Genomic DNA, 15,745 nt, shown 5'->3' on the forward strand with positions numbered 1-15,745 from the left:
AATTCAGCAGAACTGAAGAACCATCTGCTTTAATCTTGAACTTTTCAACTTCTTTCTCTGTGCATCTCCTTCTGGATCTTCCACAGTAAATTTGGTGTGTGGACCAAAACTAGCTTTATATACTTTATATTTTTACAATTAAGCCAGTAAAAGCTATAACAAATGAATCTATCTCGTGAAGATGACATGAGCTCACAGATGGTTCATGCTGAATTTCTTAAAACTGAGGGCTAGTGTGTAAGGGGTAGTGAAATTGTAAAAATTCTAATCTTCAGCCATGTTTTCGCACGTGTGTGTGTGTGTGTGTGTGTGTGTGTGTGTGTGTGTGTGAATTAAGGGTCTAAATCAGGGAGGCAATAAATGAAGAAACGTGTGGGTCATTGTGGAGCTATAACATGGGGCCCTTAACAATGGCATAGTAAAATGGGTGTTTTATGGATTGCGGAATAGCCTCCGGTTTATTGCAAGCATTTACCCAACCAAAAGAAGCTCCGATGAATCAAATGTGATTTAAATAAAAAGAAAATATTCTACTTTAGGTAACGTGTAGGCCTGTTCTTGTGTCACACCAGTCCCAGGGTACTGTGATCTGAATTCCATCTCCTGCTTTCCTGTAATTTATTAACATCAGGGATTTTAATTCATTTCTGTGATTCCAGAGGCTTAAAAATTTGTTTTTTATTTCATGAGAGCTTTTTTTTTTTAAAAGAAAAAAAAAAGATCTATTTATTTGAAAATTAGAGTTACTGAGAGAGGTAGACAGAAAGAGGTTTTTCAATTGCTGGTTCATTTCCAAGTGGCAGCAGCCAGGACTGAGTCAGGCAAGTCAGGAACCAGGAGCCTTCTTCAGAGTTTCCCAGGTGGATACAGAATCCCAAACACTTGGGGCAATTCCCACTACTTTCCCAAGTGCATTGTCAAGGAAATGTGTTGGAAATGGAGCAACCAGAACAACAAGCAGCACCCATACGTGAGGCTAACATCCTATGCAGCATACTTCATGGGCTGCACCTCAACGCTAGCCCCATCAGCACCATGAAGCTTTCTGATATTCAAAACAGCATTTTGCATGGGACCATGATAAAGCTTTCTTCAGGTATGATGTGGGAGGAGATTTATTTTTGGGAACAGAATCTGAACTTGTTCCTTTGTTTCCTCATCTGTGATACTCAGATTAGGATAACTAAACTACAGAAATGATATGAGATTTTTGTGAAATAAGGTAGAGGGGAAAATCAGCACCAATGTGTGTTTGGTAAACGGCAGCTGTCATTATTGTCACTTGGGAGAAATTCTTTCTTGCTCACTTATTGATAATGCAACAAAGTGCTAAGCCCAATCCACATTTAATAGCCAATGGAATATTTATCCTTTAAAAGCTGTTCTTGGTTGTGTTGATAGCAATGGATTTGTCTTACTCTGTTGTCCCCACAAATGTAGACTTTGGCAGTCTGTCTTTATATTTTAATGTTTTGGTACAAATCGGGTCAAAATTTCTTATCTTTTCATTACAATAGCATTGTAATCATGAATTCTACAAACGTTTTACTATTTCAATTTATTCAAAACACAAACATAAAGGATTATATTTATTGAACACTTACCATGTAATCAACATCATTTTATCATTTACTTATTTTGTTGTGTCATTGTTTTAGACAATGTGAATTCATTAGGAAACAGACATTGTAAAAGATCTCAGAGCTTCAGTGGAATGAGCAGCTTCATGTGATGCCATTCCAATATGGAATCAGTCTACCTGTTTTCCACGAATGTCACCATCTCCAAATAAAGCATAATCTTTGTCTTCTATAATTATTTTGGGGCCTCCACATTCTGTAAAGGAACTTGATCTCGTTTGCACTGAGTCTTTGTACCCATTCTTTTAGAATCAGATCCAACACTTTTCCCTGAGATTTTTCTGGAAGCATAGTGCCTCTTTGGGCACAGTTTCTGTGGCATTCCGTTTAACCAATACCCAGCCAAACAGCAGAGCAACCCTTTAAATGCTTGTTCTGCCATGGCCTCATCTCTCTAATTCCCACTCTGTGAAAGCGCTACTACCAAGGAACACTCCCAGTTCAACTCTTGAGACCAAAAAACGGGTCAACATTATTTTAAATGTTTCCTTTGCTCTTCATAGTAATCATTGAGGTTGATATTGTTTTATATTAAGATGAAGTAATTCATGTTCAAAGAGACTAAATGACATTCCCAACATAGTTTGATATGTCAATGTTAGAGCTACCATTTCCCTGCTTGAAGACAGGGAATTAGCAGTAGATCTGAGCTCTTAATCATAGTGCAAATGTGCTACTCAAGATTTTTGCTTCTGGGGCTTGGTGTGATAGCTTAGCAGCTAAAGTCTTTGCCTTGCAAGTGCTGGGCTCCCATATGGGCACCGGTTCTAATCCCAGCAGCCATGCCTCCTATCCAGTTCCTTGCTTCTGTGGCCTGGGAAAGCAGAAGAGGTCTGCCCCAAGCCTTGGGACCATGCACCTGCATGAGAGACCTGGTGGAGGTGGCTTCTGGATTCACAAATTTGTGCAACTCTGGCCATTGCTGCCACTTGGGCAGTGAAACAGCAGATGGAAGATCTTCTCTGTCTCTCCTTGTTTCCGCCTTTCCAATATAAATAAATGAATAAATCTTAAAAAAAATATTTTTGCTTCTATCCTAACAACCTCTTAACAGGAGGTCATACGCATAGAGCAGGGGAGGACCCCAGAGTGGAGCAGGCAGACAGGAGGAGGCTTGTATCCCAACCCTGAAGACTCCCAGGTCCTCACCAAGGACTATCAGTACGAGCACCGAAGACTACATCCCTACTGCCAAGGAGACCACAGGGGAAATGGAGTGCCTTCAGAGACCAAGAACTCTGAGGTCACCCACCCCCATTTGGATCTACCACATGGGATGGAAGAAGCCCAAATCCTGCCTTGCAGGATCCAGGGTCATCGGAACGACAACCAGGATCCCTGAGCCGTCCGCAGAAACAGAAGAACAGTAAACTTCCTTCGGGACTAGGGAGAGGAGCTTTCTCTGGTCCTTGCCTGCTTCCAACTTTGGGTCCCCACCCTCTTTCGTAATGACCATCAGGATCGCTCCAGAAACCCCTCAAAACAAACAAACAAACAAACTAGAATAGATAGAGAACAACAAGGAAAGCTTAGAAACAGACAGGAAACGGTCAGCTGGGATGCACTTATAACTCACTGGGTGGGACACAAAGATCAGTTACTCCTCTCTGGGGTAAAAAGATTTCTCTGCACACCCCTCCCAAAAACGTTCACCTAAACTGTTGACATATGTCCTGTTAAAGTTATAGAGTTAGACTACCCAAAAAACAACCAGGTTTGGCAAAATCATGCTTCAACGCTATAAAATGCCAAATACTAACATTAAAATAGACAAGAGACAGCTGAATAGCAATCTATAGCCATTTTAAGGTATATAGAACATGGTTGAATATAAACCAAAATTGAAATGTCTATGAGGAAGTCACAGGTTGCGGTTGAGAACCTGCATTTCCCTAGTAACATATTGGTTAATCAATACCATGTCAATTAATGCCATAAAGTTGTAAATGATTGTAAATACTATGTTGGGGTTTTTACTTGATTGGGATGATACTCTGCTGCCTCTACCTTAAGACCAGAGATGGTCTCACCAAGAAACCATTGAACTTACCAGGACAATAAGATGCTGGACTTTATGCTTGGTCAAAACCTCCAATGAAAGAATCTCAACTGAATTTGAACTATGGAAATGCAACAAGGTGGAGCAATCCGCCGTGGGTGGGGGGGAGGGCTTGGGGAGGGGCGGGGGGAATCCCAGTGCATAAAAAAATGTGTCACATAATGCAATGAAATTAAAAAAAAATTTTTTTTTTTGCTTCTGGTAATGGTTGAGTAGCTTGCTTCTGAAAACTCCTCTATCTTCCCCAATAAAAATGCACAAAATACGTATTTTAATCTGACAGAAGGCATTATACAACTACCAAAGCAGTAAGAGCTTAAGGGTTCATAATCCTAAAAGAAAAGAAAATTCAGAAATAAGAAATCATGCATGATAGCACATTTCTCTTAATGCATTTGTCTGTTTCAAAGCAGAAAATGAGATGAAAACAAGACAAGCTGAATTTTGGGTAAATGTACAAACGTTAGAGTGGGACCAGGAATTCACACATCTTCACACAAACAGATTATTTACTTTGTATCACCTTAACCCCAGATTAGTTAAAGGTTATCCTAACCTAACTACTTAACATAAGCTGACATAAATTCTTGAAAAGACATGAACAAAATACAGATAACTCAAATTATCTCTATTATTCTTATACAACACCCAACATTTAATGTAAAAAATAGCAAGGAACTCCAAAAGATAAAAACTGACTAAAGATACACATAAAAGCAGAAAGCAGAAACAAAACTATAGGAAATTTAAATGTTACAGGTCTTGAAATTTAAAATCACTTCAGTTGACTTTGGAAGAAATCATGTGGTAAGAGAGAGATGTTAAATTGTATTTTAAAAAAAGACACAAAATTCTAGAACTAAAATGTCCAAGCTAATGATTAACCTATAATGCGAATTTAATGTCATATTTGATTTAGCTGAATGAAGAATGAGAAGAGTAGATCAGAAGAAAACATTCAGAATAAAAAATGCACAAATGAAGATCTATGCCAAATAAGGAAACAAGGCATAAAGAGCACACAGAATACAGAGAAAAAGCTCTATACGCACGTAATAGAACACTATGGAGGATGCAGAGAACTCAGGGGCAGAGGTTTTCAAACCTCTCCAGAGACATCAAGCCACACTTTTGCTAAGTGTTACTTTGACACAAAAATATAAACAAAAAATATAAACGTATCACTGAAAAGTTCACAAAAAAATATACAACCATATTCAGAGTCCCACAGTGTTTTTTTTTCTTGTTGTTGCTATTTCAGAACTACAACTGTTGTTAAAATGTAACGGCAACATTGCTGATTCCCCTTGACCGTCTCTAGACTTGAACCCTGCTTCAAAATGAACACTAGGAGCATCTTGGCATTGCACCCTTCTCCATATCTTGCAAAACATATGTTTTTGGAGGCTGCATTCAGAATATGTTATGACTCTGCACAAACACTCCTTGAGATATGAGGAATGAATGTTTCAAAAAGAGGGAAAAACAGAAGCAGCTCTGCTTCCTAATTTATCACTAAGGTAACTTCATCTGTACGTGTAGGAAGGAATACAAACTTACTTTGACATGTGTTCTGATTTTAAAAACTATTTTTAATATATCGAAGCACCTTTTTAAAAAAAGATTCATTTACTTTCATTGGAAAGTCAGATAGAGAGAAGAGACAGAGAGGAAGATTTTCTGTCTGCTGATTCACTCTACAACTGGCCGCATTGGCTGGAGCTGAGCCAATCCAAAGCCAGGAGCCAAAAGCTTCTTCCAGGTACATGCAGGGTCCTGAGTCTTTAGACAGTCCTCTTCTGCTTTCTCAGGCCAAAAGCAGGGAGCTGGATGGAAAGCAGGGCACCAGGGATTAGAACCAGTGCCCATATGGGATACTGGTGCATGCAAGGCAAGGACTTTAGCCACTAGGCTACTGTGCCTAGCCCAAGCACCTATTTTTAAAATCCATTTCTCACATTAAAACACATAGATTTTATGTAATATTAGAAGCAGTATGCATGTAATCTTACAGATCAGGAAATTTTAGTTCCTCTTTCAAATCTTAGTACAAAAAACCATGCAGGGCCCGGTGGCGTGGCCTAGCGGCTAAAGTCCTTGCCTTGAAAGCCCCAGGATCCCATATGCGCCGGTTCTAATCCCGGCAGCTCCACTTCCCATCCAGCTCCCTGCTTGTGGCCTGGGAAAGCAGTTGAGGACGGCCCAAAGCCTTGGGACACTGCACCCGTGTGGGAGACCCGGAAGAGGTTCCAGGTTCCCGGCATCGGATCGGTGCGCATCGGTCCGTTGCGGCTCACTTGGAGGGTGAATCATCGGACGGAAGATTTTCCTCTCTGTCTCTCCTCCTCTCTGTATATCTGGCTGTAATAAAATGAATAAATCTTTTAAAAAAACATGCAAATTCTCTTATTTAGCACCTGAAGGAGTCATAATAGAGTGTTCTCTCAGCAACTGAAAGTAAAAAATCATGCATTTGTTTCTTGCTCAAACCAAGTGTGCTCCCATAAAGAGTCTGTTTCTTGGTATATAATAGCTGCCCCATATAGCATTGCCCATGGTTCCAAGGAAACTCACAGAAAACCCAGAAGAGCAAATAAAGCCCTCACCTCTTTGATTTGGAGCATTTAAGCAAAAAGTGTAGGGCCTTTATATTTCCTGCCTCCCTCAGAGATATAACAGTTATTATTTACCTTTGAATCTAGAAACAATAATGTCCTAATTATTTTTAATAAAAATTTCATCGATTTACATTGGTTGTATCTAGTCTCTGTTAAACATTTTACAATATTTACAGTTTATAGGAATTCCAAGTCTCAAATTTCTTCCCTTTTTCATTCTCCATCCAGGTGTATGGGTGAATTCCAGTATTACATGATTTAGTTTTCTTTTTTCCTATGTGCCATAACAATCTTGAGGCAATGGCAAAATACCTCAATACCCCAACTCCTCTACCATGTGTACGGACTAGACTCCATCAAAGTTATTATTACACAGATGAATTTTTCAGTAACTTTTCTTGAAATTAAAACCTGAGACAGATCCAGAGTTTCTGTATTTTTCCCCTCAAGTATTCCATAAGTAGATAGGGAAATAAAAATAGTACTGTATTTTCGGGAGAATCAAGATGGCAGAATAGGGTAAGGACACGTTTAAACAGATGGAAAAACATTTCATCAGGATGAAGCAGAGAGAACATATTTCAGGAAATAGGAGAGGACAGAACAACAGCAGAGGGGAACCTGGAGACTGACAGACACAGGAAAGCAGTGGACACAATGGTGTCGTGTTGCAGTGACTGATACTCCTGCAGCATTCAGATAACAGCAATCTGAACTCCACCAGCAGCCGAAACTCCACCACAACCAGGTGGGAAGGGAATTTCACTGAGAGCTTGGGAGGTGAACCCAGACAAAGAAATGTCTGTCCTGCTGGTCCATTTGATTTGACCAGGAGCAGAGACAGAGCAGCAGATCCCAGACGGGCAGTGCAAGAACAAGGTGGATTTCATAGCCCAGTCAGCCCCCTAGAGCTGAATTGGGCTCCATTTTGCATAAGGAGGCAAAGGCAAGGGAAAGGACTGAGCATACGCTGAGCTAGGAGTGAACTCATTTCTGACTCAGTGAACTGCAGCAATGTGGCATTCTACAGGTTCCACCCAAGACAGGTCTGTGTAGCCCTCAGAGCTAATGGCCAGCAGATCAAGAACTCTAGTAGTGGTACATCAGGCGCCATTTTGTACACTGTGGCAATAGCTTTAGGACTGCAGGGGACAACAGTGACCTGTGCATGTGCTGAGCTCGTGACAACTCACTGAGGTCCGTGGATTGCACTGGTCCCGCAGGAAAATAATACCGACTTTGGCATTGTATGAGTCAAAATAGGTCCGTGTGGTACCCAGACCTAACGTCCAACAAGTTCCAGCAAAATCAGCACCACCAACAACCTAGCTATATAGGATACCTGGTATCTCCCTAATCCTGGAACCTACTCCAACCGAAAGTGGGAGAATTATGAATTATTCTTCCTTTTTTTTTTCTTACTCTATAGCATCATTCAAAATAATGCTTTATAGACACCCTGCCCTGTTCCTCAATGGACTACAGTATTTATGACTCTGACGGTAGATTTCTTTAGTGGATCCCACTGGGACCATTTGTAACTGGAGCTATAAAAGATGCATTTTTTGTTTCTAGAAAAAAAAGTCAATATTTTACACCCAAGAATTTTTAAGTTGAGCAGAAGCTTTTCATTTATCTAGCAATTGTTGATTTGTGGTCTGGCAGGAGGGAATTATTGGCAAAAGCAATGCTTCCCCTGGAAAGCAGAACTCCATTTATATTCTTGGCCTGATAAGCACTTGCCAAGAACTAGGCTAATGATATCTGCTGAGTCTCTGTCTGGCTGGAACATTTTTGGAAGGTGCCTACTACAGATGCTATGCTATGGTTTACATTACCTTTCATCCTTACCTCTTTGTCATTGTTTTATGAAAACTGATAAAAGAGAAAAACTCTCAGGGTGGGCATTTGGTATAACAGTTAGGTAGTCATTTGGGACCCCCATATTGCCATATTTGGGAACACGAATTCACATCTCAGCTCTACTCAAGATTCCAACATCTTGCTAATGAGCTTCCTGGGAAGTAGGTGCTGATGTCTCGAGTCTGTCACCCTGGTGGTAGACATGGAGCACCTGCCCTAGGCCTTTCACATCTTAATATTTATTTACTACTCTGATGACATCAAGGAAGGTATAGTTACTAAGCTGCAAATTCTTCATTTTCCAAATGTCGTATATACTTTCTCTTACTCATCTGGGTGGTTATAAAGGCACAATAGATATGACAGGATGCAGTTACAAAATGTAGCCAGAGTTCAAACCACACCTCTGTATGTTCCAAAGCATGGTCCTCCCAGACAAGCCATCTTCCTCACATGTGCTTGGATCTCCAGAAAGAATGAATCTTACATTTCATTTACCAAATCCCTTGACTTACGCCAGTATTACCATTGGTCCCAACTTGGATATAATAATTTGATAAGTTTGCTCTGCTGCCATCACAGTGTTAATACACTAAGAAGTGCAGAAAAGAGTAATGGAAGGTTGGACCTGTGATAAAGTTCAATATGGCTTTAATTCCACTTACTTGTTTGAGATAGTGGGGTACAAGATGTAGGCAATTCAACATCCAAAGCCACACTTCCTTGCCTCCGGTTAATGATGTAGTGTTGACCAAAAGCAATCTTCACCAAAACAAATGATCATCAAGCTCTCTTCAATCCAACATAAGAAAAAGATCCTTAAATATACACATGAAAAAAATCAACTGACCTATAAAGGAATGTCAATTAAACTCACGGGAGACCGCTCACAGGAAACTATACAGGCAAGAAGAGAATGGAGTGACATATTGCAGATTCTAAAAGAAAAAAATTGCCGGCCTAGGATAACATATTCAGCAAAGCCTTCTTCTGTATTTGAAAAGGAAATAAAATTCTTCCACAGTAAACAAAAGTTCAAAGAATTTGCCTCTTCCAAACCTGCCCTACAAATGATACTTCAAGATGTTCTCTTGACAGAGAAGAGGAATAGCACCAAACAAAACCAAAGGCAAATGCGAAGCACATCCCAGTAAAATGACAACAGAAGACTAAACCAATGAACAACCCATTGCTAAAATGACAGGACCAAATTACCACCTATTCATATTAACCCTGAATGTAAACAGCTAAAACTCATCAATCCAATGTCACAGACTAGTAGACAGGATTTAAAACAAAACCCATCTATTTGTTGCCTATAGGAGACACAGTTCACCAACAAAGATAAGTGGAAACTATATCTCATGGATTTTTTTTTGTTAATTTCATCTCTTCAAAGCACTTTCTTCTAATTAAATTCTTCACTGACTCAGAGATCATACAGTAGCATCATTTTCTTCAATAAGATTCTTATTTTTTCTAATTTCTTTATTTTTTTATTTCTTCAGCAACACATTAGTCATTCAGTAACATGTTATTTAACTTCACTGTGTTAATTTCTTCTTTTTCTTCCTATTGTTGATTATGTTTTGTGGCTTTTCATTTAATGTGATGTATAGTAACTGTGTAATGGAGACTGTCATATCCAGATGTGAGGATACAATGCAGTATGCATCTCTACTTCCAGACAAAGTGGACTCCCAATGAAACTGTTTACTGTATCTTGACAATAGGATGCTGGACTCTCTGCCATTGTCCATGCCCACAATGATGGACATATGACTGTGTATGAAGAACTATATTATAGTAATTATATAGGGGGACTCGGGGGGAAAGGGTTTAGTGAGGGGATAAAGGAAATACCATGATCTATGGAACTGTATCACAAAATGATAATAATAAAAAGAAGTAAAATTTAAATAAGTAAGTAAATAAATTAATCAATTAAATAAAACAAAAAAAATACCGATAGGGCATTGGGAATATTTTTAGATTTGCAGAATCTCTCTTTTTGTGGTAATTGCATTCAGGTGACAATCAGAAAATTTTCCACTTTCAGATCACTATCTTTTTAATGTATGACTTGATATATCGGGTGCATAAAATACATTAAATAATTATATTTGATTCTCTGCTCTTCATGGCCCATGCGTAGATGTTGGGACTTTTCTCTCAGGTATATGCTGATTATATCGACAAAGTCATTTTGTTTCACACCAAGGAAATATTGAACATATTCATTACTATAAAAGCTTGCAGCCAGTCAGTTTTCTTTGTTTAGTGTGGAATCTAATGGTTGCATGAGTGGGCTGCAGGCTTTCCACAGATTCCCCAGAACTGTATGAAAAAGGTAATTGATGTGTGTGTTTGGGCAAATAAGCTTGCTACCACATGCCCAAAGAAATCTGCAATACCAGGAAGTTTTAGGCTATCCAAATGTATAGATGGCCACAAACTACTGAGCAGAAGATAAAACGTTTAAAGTAGAACGACAATAAGGAAGCTTCAGAGCATCACTTTCTGGTTGCTCTGAAAACGTCAAGAGCCGTTGCACGGGGCAGAAGGTCAGCAGAACCGTCTGATGACAGAAACCAAGAGTATTCAACGAGAATCCTAGGTGTGAGCCATCAGTCACAAGTTGATGGAACCGGTGAAGTATCTAAAGCTTTGTTTATGAACTTAAAGTAACTTCCTAATGCACAGAAAGAATTAAAAATTACTGTGCTCTAAGATTGCTAACGTTACTTATGATTTTTCTCATACTGGGACTATATGTGTGTCGTGCTTATTTCGATATTTGATATCAGTATTTAGCTAAAAGATTCCCAATTCTTCTTTAAGATTTATTTATTTGAAAGACACAGTGACAGAGAGAAACCTTCCCTCTGCTGATTTACCACCTCCTTCTCCCAAAAATCACAAGAGCCAGGGCCGTGTCAGTCTGAAAGCAGGAGCCTGGAATTCCATCCAGGTCACCAGCCTGGGTGGCAGGAGCCCAATTGCCTGGACCAGCTTCTACTGCCTTCCCAGGTGCAAATTAGTAGGAGTTTGGATTGGAAGCACCTGGTACTCTAACCAGCACTCCAATGTGAGATTGCCAGCAGCTTAACCTGACATAGCACAGGATCGGCCCAAATAGTCCTATTGCGTCATCTTTTACAAGTGATTATTTGCAGGGATCACTCTACAGCTTAGGGAGAACAGCTCTTTCTTCCAGTCCACACCTTTTGCATAGCTCCAGGAAGGAGCTAAATGGACCATTCACTCATCTCCCCGGGACTGTGAAACTCAGCTGTGTCCTTACAGCCTAGTCTGCTGCCCTCTACTGGGCTATGTGTAAACATTTACACTTTGGAGTTGAAAGTACTCTAGGTCCTGATAGGGATAAAATACGTTAACTACAATGTGGGCATTACTGTAAGGAGATTTTTAGATTAATGTGAAAGAAAACTGATACACTAATAATGTAACAGAAGTAAGAAATAAAAGGAGGGGCAGGAAGAGAGGATATGAGCAGGGAAAAAAAAGACGCAGGTGCCAAGTTTGTACTGAATTTAAAACTACCCAGCTCCAGCTCATTGGAACTCTGGTGCCAATGGCCCTTTATGAATGAGACACCAGCATGACTCTATATTAGGAAAGGGGAGGAAGACCTAGGCTGGTGCTCTTCACTTTCTCTAGCAAAGCAGTTTTCCACTAAAACAAACAAACAAACAAAAACAAACATGTAGTTTGGAGACATGAACTTCAGAAATACACACTTACAGCATAATTTTTCCCACAAAACACTCTGAGTTCCCATTTGCTACTGTCATTACAGGAGGAAGCAAACTAACAAATCAGCCTTTTCATCTAAACTGGGCTTGGATTTCTTTGGATAAGCAGTACTACATTGTGGATGGAGACTCTACGTTCATAGAAGTGACCTCACATGCAGAGGATGTCTCGGAGAAACATCTTACATCAGCAAGTAATGGGATTGTCAACGAGTCCTGATCCAGGAACTTCCTGCCAAGAAGTGCTGCTGAAGCGTGTCTCCTTCCCCTACAGAGTTCTACCTTCAGAGCTTCTTGTGTTGAAGTCTGCTTGTGAGTGTGGGTTAACAGTTCAAGCAGTATTTTCATTTCCTGGTTTGGAATGGGAGGGGTGTGGGATCTATCTGCCCAGACCATAAGAATGTTGAATGGCTAACTAACCCCTCAGATCCACATTGCAGTCTTCCCATCTGAACCACGCAGCACCCCATGCCCTGCCTTATGGTTCTTCAAAGCACACACCATCCCTAATTTGCATCTTTTTCTGTATGTCTTCTATTTTCCCAGATTTCCAACTCCATAAACGGCAGGAACTGCGTCTTAGGTTATGATCAATCCCAACAACATGTGAACACCCAGCATCGGTTAAGTAAACTGTAGTCAGCCCTTCTGCCTCATTCCATGCTACCCAAATCCCCATCAACACTATGGAAATGAGCCTCTGAAACATCTTACTCACATGCTTCAGGATGCTCCCCCAATGCCCCTCTCCCACACCAGGATCAGGGTAGTAACCAAAGTGCAGGCTCTAGAAGGAAAAAGGAAAACAACTGTGGAAATTCACTCATGTTTTGCTGCATTTTTAGTACATACTTTAAATTTACACATAATGATTATGCATATTTATGGAGTACAGTACAATATTTCAACATATAACACCATATGCCACTTATAAATTTTCATTTAAAATGTTTCCATTTTTTACATGATAATTACATTAAAGATTTCTTTGTTTTTATTTGAAAGACAGAGTGACAGGGAGCGAAGAAAATCTTCCATTCTCTGTTTCATTCCCAAATGGCTGCAATGACTGGAGCTGAGCTGCTCCAAAGCCAGAAGCCAGGAGCTTCTTCCAGGTCTCCCACATGGTTGCAAGGGCCCAAGACTTGGACCATCTTCCACTTTTTTTTCCAGACACATAAGCAGGAAGCTAGACTGGAAGTGGAGCAGCCAGGGATTGAATGCCAGTGCCACAGGTGGGGCTTAACCTACCATTCTGTATGCCAGCTCCAGTGATAACTTTATCACAGTTCAAATCCAGAGCAAACCCTCCTGAAAGGAAACATGTTCAGCTTGTTACTCTCCTTTTCCTAAACTGGTCCAAGTTTTTGTTTTGTTTTGTTTTGTTTTGTTTTGTTTTTGCTTTTCATCTACAGGGGATGTGCTCCAAAATCTGTGAGCTTGAATCTTTTTGAAACATAATTTGAGAAGTATCATTTCTACAGGCTCTGAACTATGTCTGATATTAAATAAGTAGGACACATTCTCTTCATGCTCAACAAGAAAAATATTGAATCAGTTTTATGGATAACATAAGTTAGTTGTGAAGCCAAATCCAAGATTCTTGGGGAAAAGAGTCATAGGCAGAGAGCTGAGGCCTGGAAATGCGTCGGTCACTATGACCTAATGCACGTAAGGCTCATGGAAGAGGCGGAGCTGGAGGCAAGTAGTGGAAAGCAAAAGGAGTTTTGGCTGCTGGAAAGGTGAGGAACAGCTTTCCAGGTTGAGGGAACAGAGCACACAACAGAACAACTCAGTCCTGGGACGACTGCGACTTTGTTCTTGGAGCTTCTTCCGTAATTCCAATCTCCTGAACTAAGATGTGTCAAGATAGTAGACCCCCTAGGGGGTTAAAGGAAGACATGAAAATAATTGCTGACTTTCCTTTCTGTAACTCAGACATTAACCAGGCCCAGAATGCCCACCAGCTATCTGCTGCTTTTCTGCCATCAGTGTAACATTTGCCTGGATACAAGGCAACCTAGGCAATTACCTACAGCTGGGTTAAACCTCATTATTTTTAACAAGCACACATTTTTAATAACATGTTTCATGAAAAACCTTATAAAACATTAAAAAATGCAGTAAAATTAAGAAATTACCACTATTCGTATTTCAGTGAACATTTTGATGTGTATATATACGTTCGTACATACCCGTCTATACACATGCAAGTGTGTGTACAAATGCAACTCAGCACATTTAGGTGATATTTAAAAACTGAGGGCAAGGAGCCTGGCACGATAGCCTAGTAGCTAAAGTCCTTGCTTGCATCTGCCAGGATTCCATATGAGTGCCGGTTCATATCCCAGCTGCTCCACTTTCCATTTCGCTCCTTGCTTATGACCTGGGAAAGCAGTCGAGGACGGCCCAAAGCCTTGGGACCCTGCACCTGCATGGGAGACCTGGAAGAAGCTCCTGACTCCTGGCTTCTGAGGAGCTCAGCTCCAGCTGTTGTAGCCAATTGAGGAGTGAACCAGCGGACAGAAGATGTTTCTCTTTGTCTCTCCTTCGCTCTGTAAATCTACCTGTCGTTTACATATATATATACACACGTATATATACATATATACACACACACAAATATATAGCAGTTTTTTAAAAAAAAAAAAACTGACGGCAAGAACTGTGGCTTATTTTTCTTGGCCAAAGCAGGCAGCACAATGCCTTGCAAAGTATCTACTCAATTTAGTGTTGAAGTCATTGTTAACAAACCAGGAAAATGTTTTTCGTGTTAATGAACTAAATTTCCTGTTTGAAGTGTGTTTTTCTTAAGACAGTAAAAATAAAGCAAAGAAGAAAGTGTAATTTCTATTGGATGGCATAAAATTTGACCTCAAATTTTTAAAAATTTGGAATTGCTGTAAGATTTTCCTTTCTGTTTAAGAGCTGGCTTTTCAACCAGCCTGCCCCGAGTGTTACAGCCCCGCCCCGGCAGCAAGCCCGGGCCGAGGGAGTGAGACCTGTGTCGCCGCGCTCTGCCCCCTCCCGGCGTCCACCCCCGCGGGGGCGCTGGTGCTGAGGGCGGCCACCTGCCCTCCCTTCGCGGGGAGGGTCGCGGGGTGGGGCGGACGGTCCCCAGTGCGCCAGGCGGGTCGCGCCGTGGGGCGCGGGGGTTCTCTCCTTTGATGTTTTTATATCGGTTTGCTTGCATCCAAATAATCTCTTTTCTCTAATAGAATTCATCAAGTGCCCATGAAGTATACGATGGCGTCATGGTTCCTAAGAGACTTCTGTGTTTCCTTTTAGTTAAGCATGTGTTGCTTTCTCAGTGGCACATTATTTTATCAGGGTGCTACAATTTGTTGTTGATGTTGTTGTTGTTGCTGATCGATGTGGCTGTTATGAAATGATGTCAATCCGAAAAAATACTAAAAAAAAAAAAAGTAATTTTCTTTGATGGTTTAATCATATTCTGTCCCGTTAATAGGAATATTTTCTTTTTTTAAAATGATGTGTTCAAATTGTATGAAAGGCCCTTTCTTTGATGATGATGGTCATGGTTTTTGTTTGCCAATTTGTTATGATAATATTTTTGTTGATTAGATAGGTATTAGAAGATGAATTAACCTTCCATTTAAGGGATATAAAATATATTGTCTTGATGTATTATCATTTTAAGTTTTGCCAGGCAAGACTTAATAACATTTTGTCAAGAATCTTTCTATCTTTATGTGTTAAGCAGCTTTATAATTTTACTTTGTATGTTGCTTCTATCATTTTTGGTATTTGAGGTATAATAGTAAAATA

The sequence above is a fragment of the Ochotona princeps genome, chromosome 7, assembly GCF_030435755.1.
Source record: "Ochotona princeps isolate mOchPri1 chromosome 7, mOchPri1.hap1, whole genome shotgun sequence".
NCBI lineage: Eukaryota > Metazoa > Chordata > Mammalia > Lagomorpha > Ochotonidae > Ochotona > Ochotona princeps.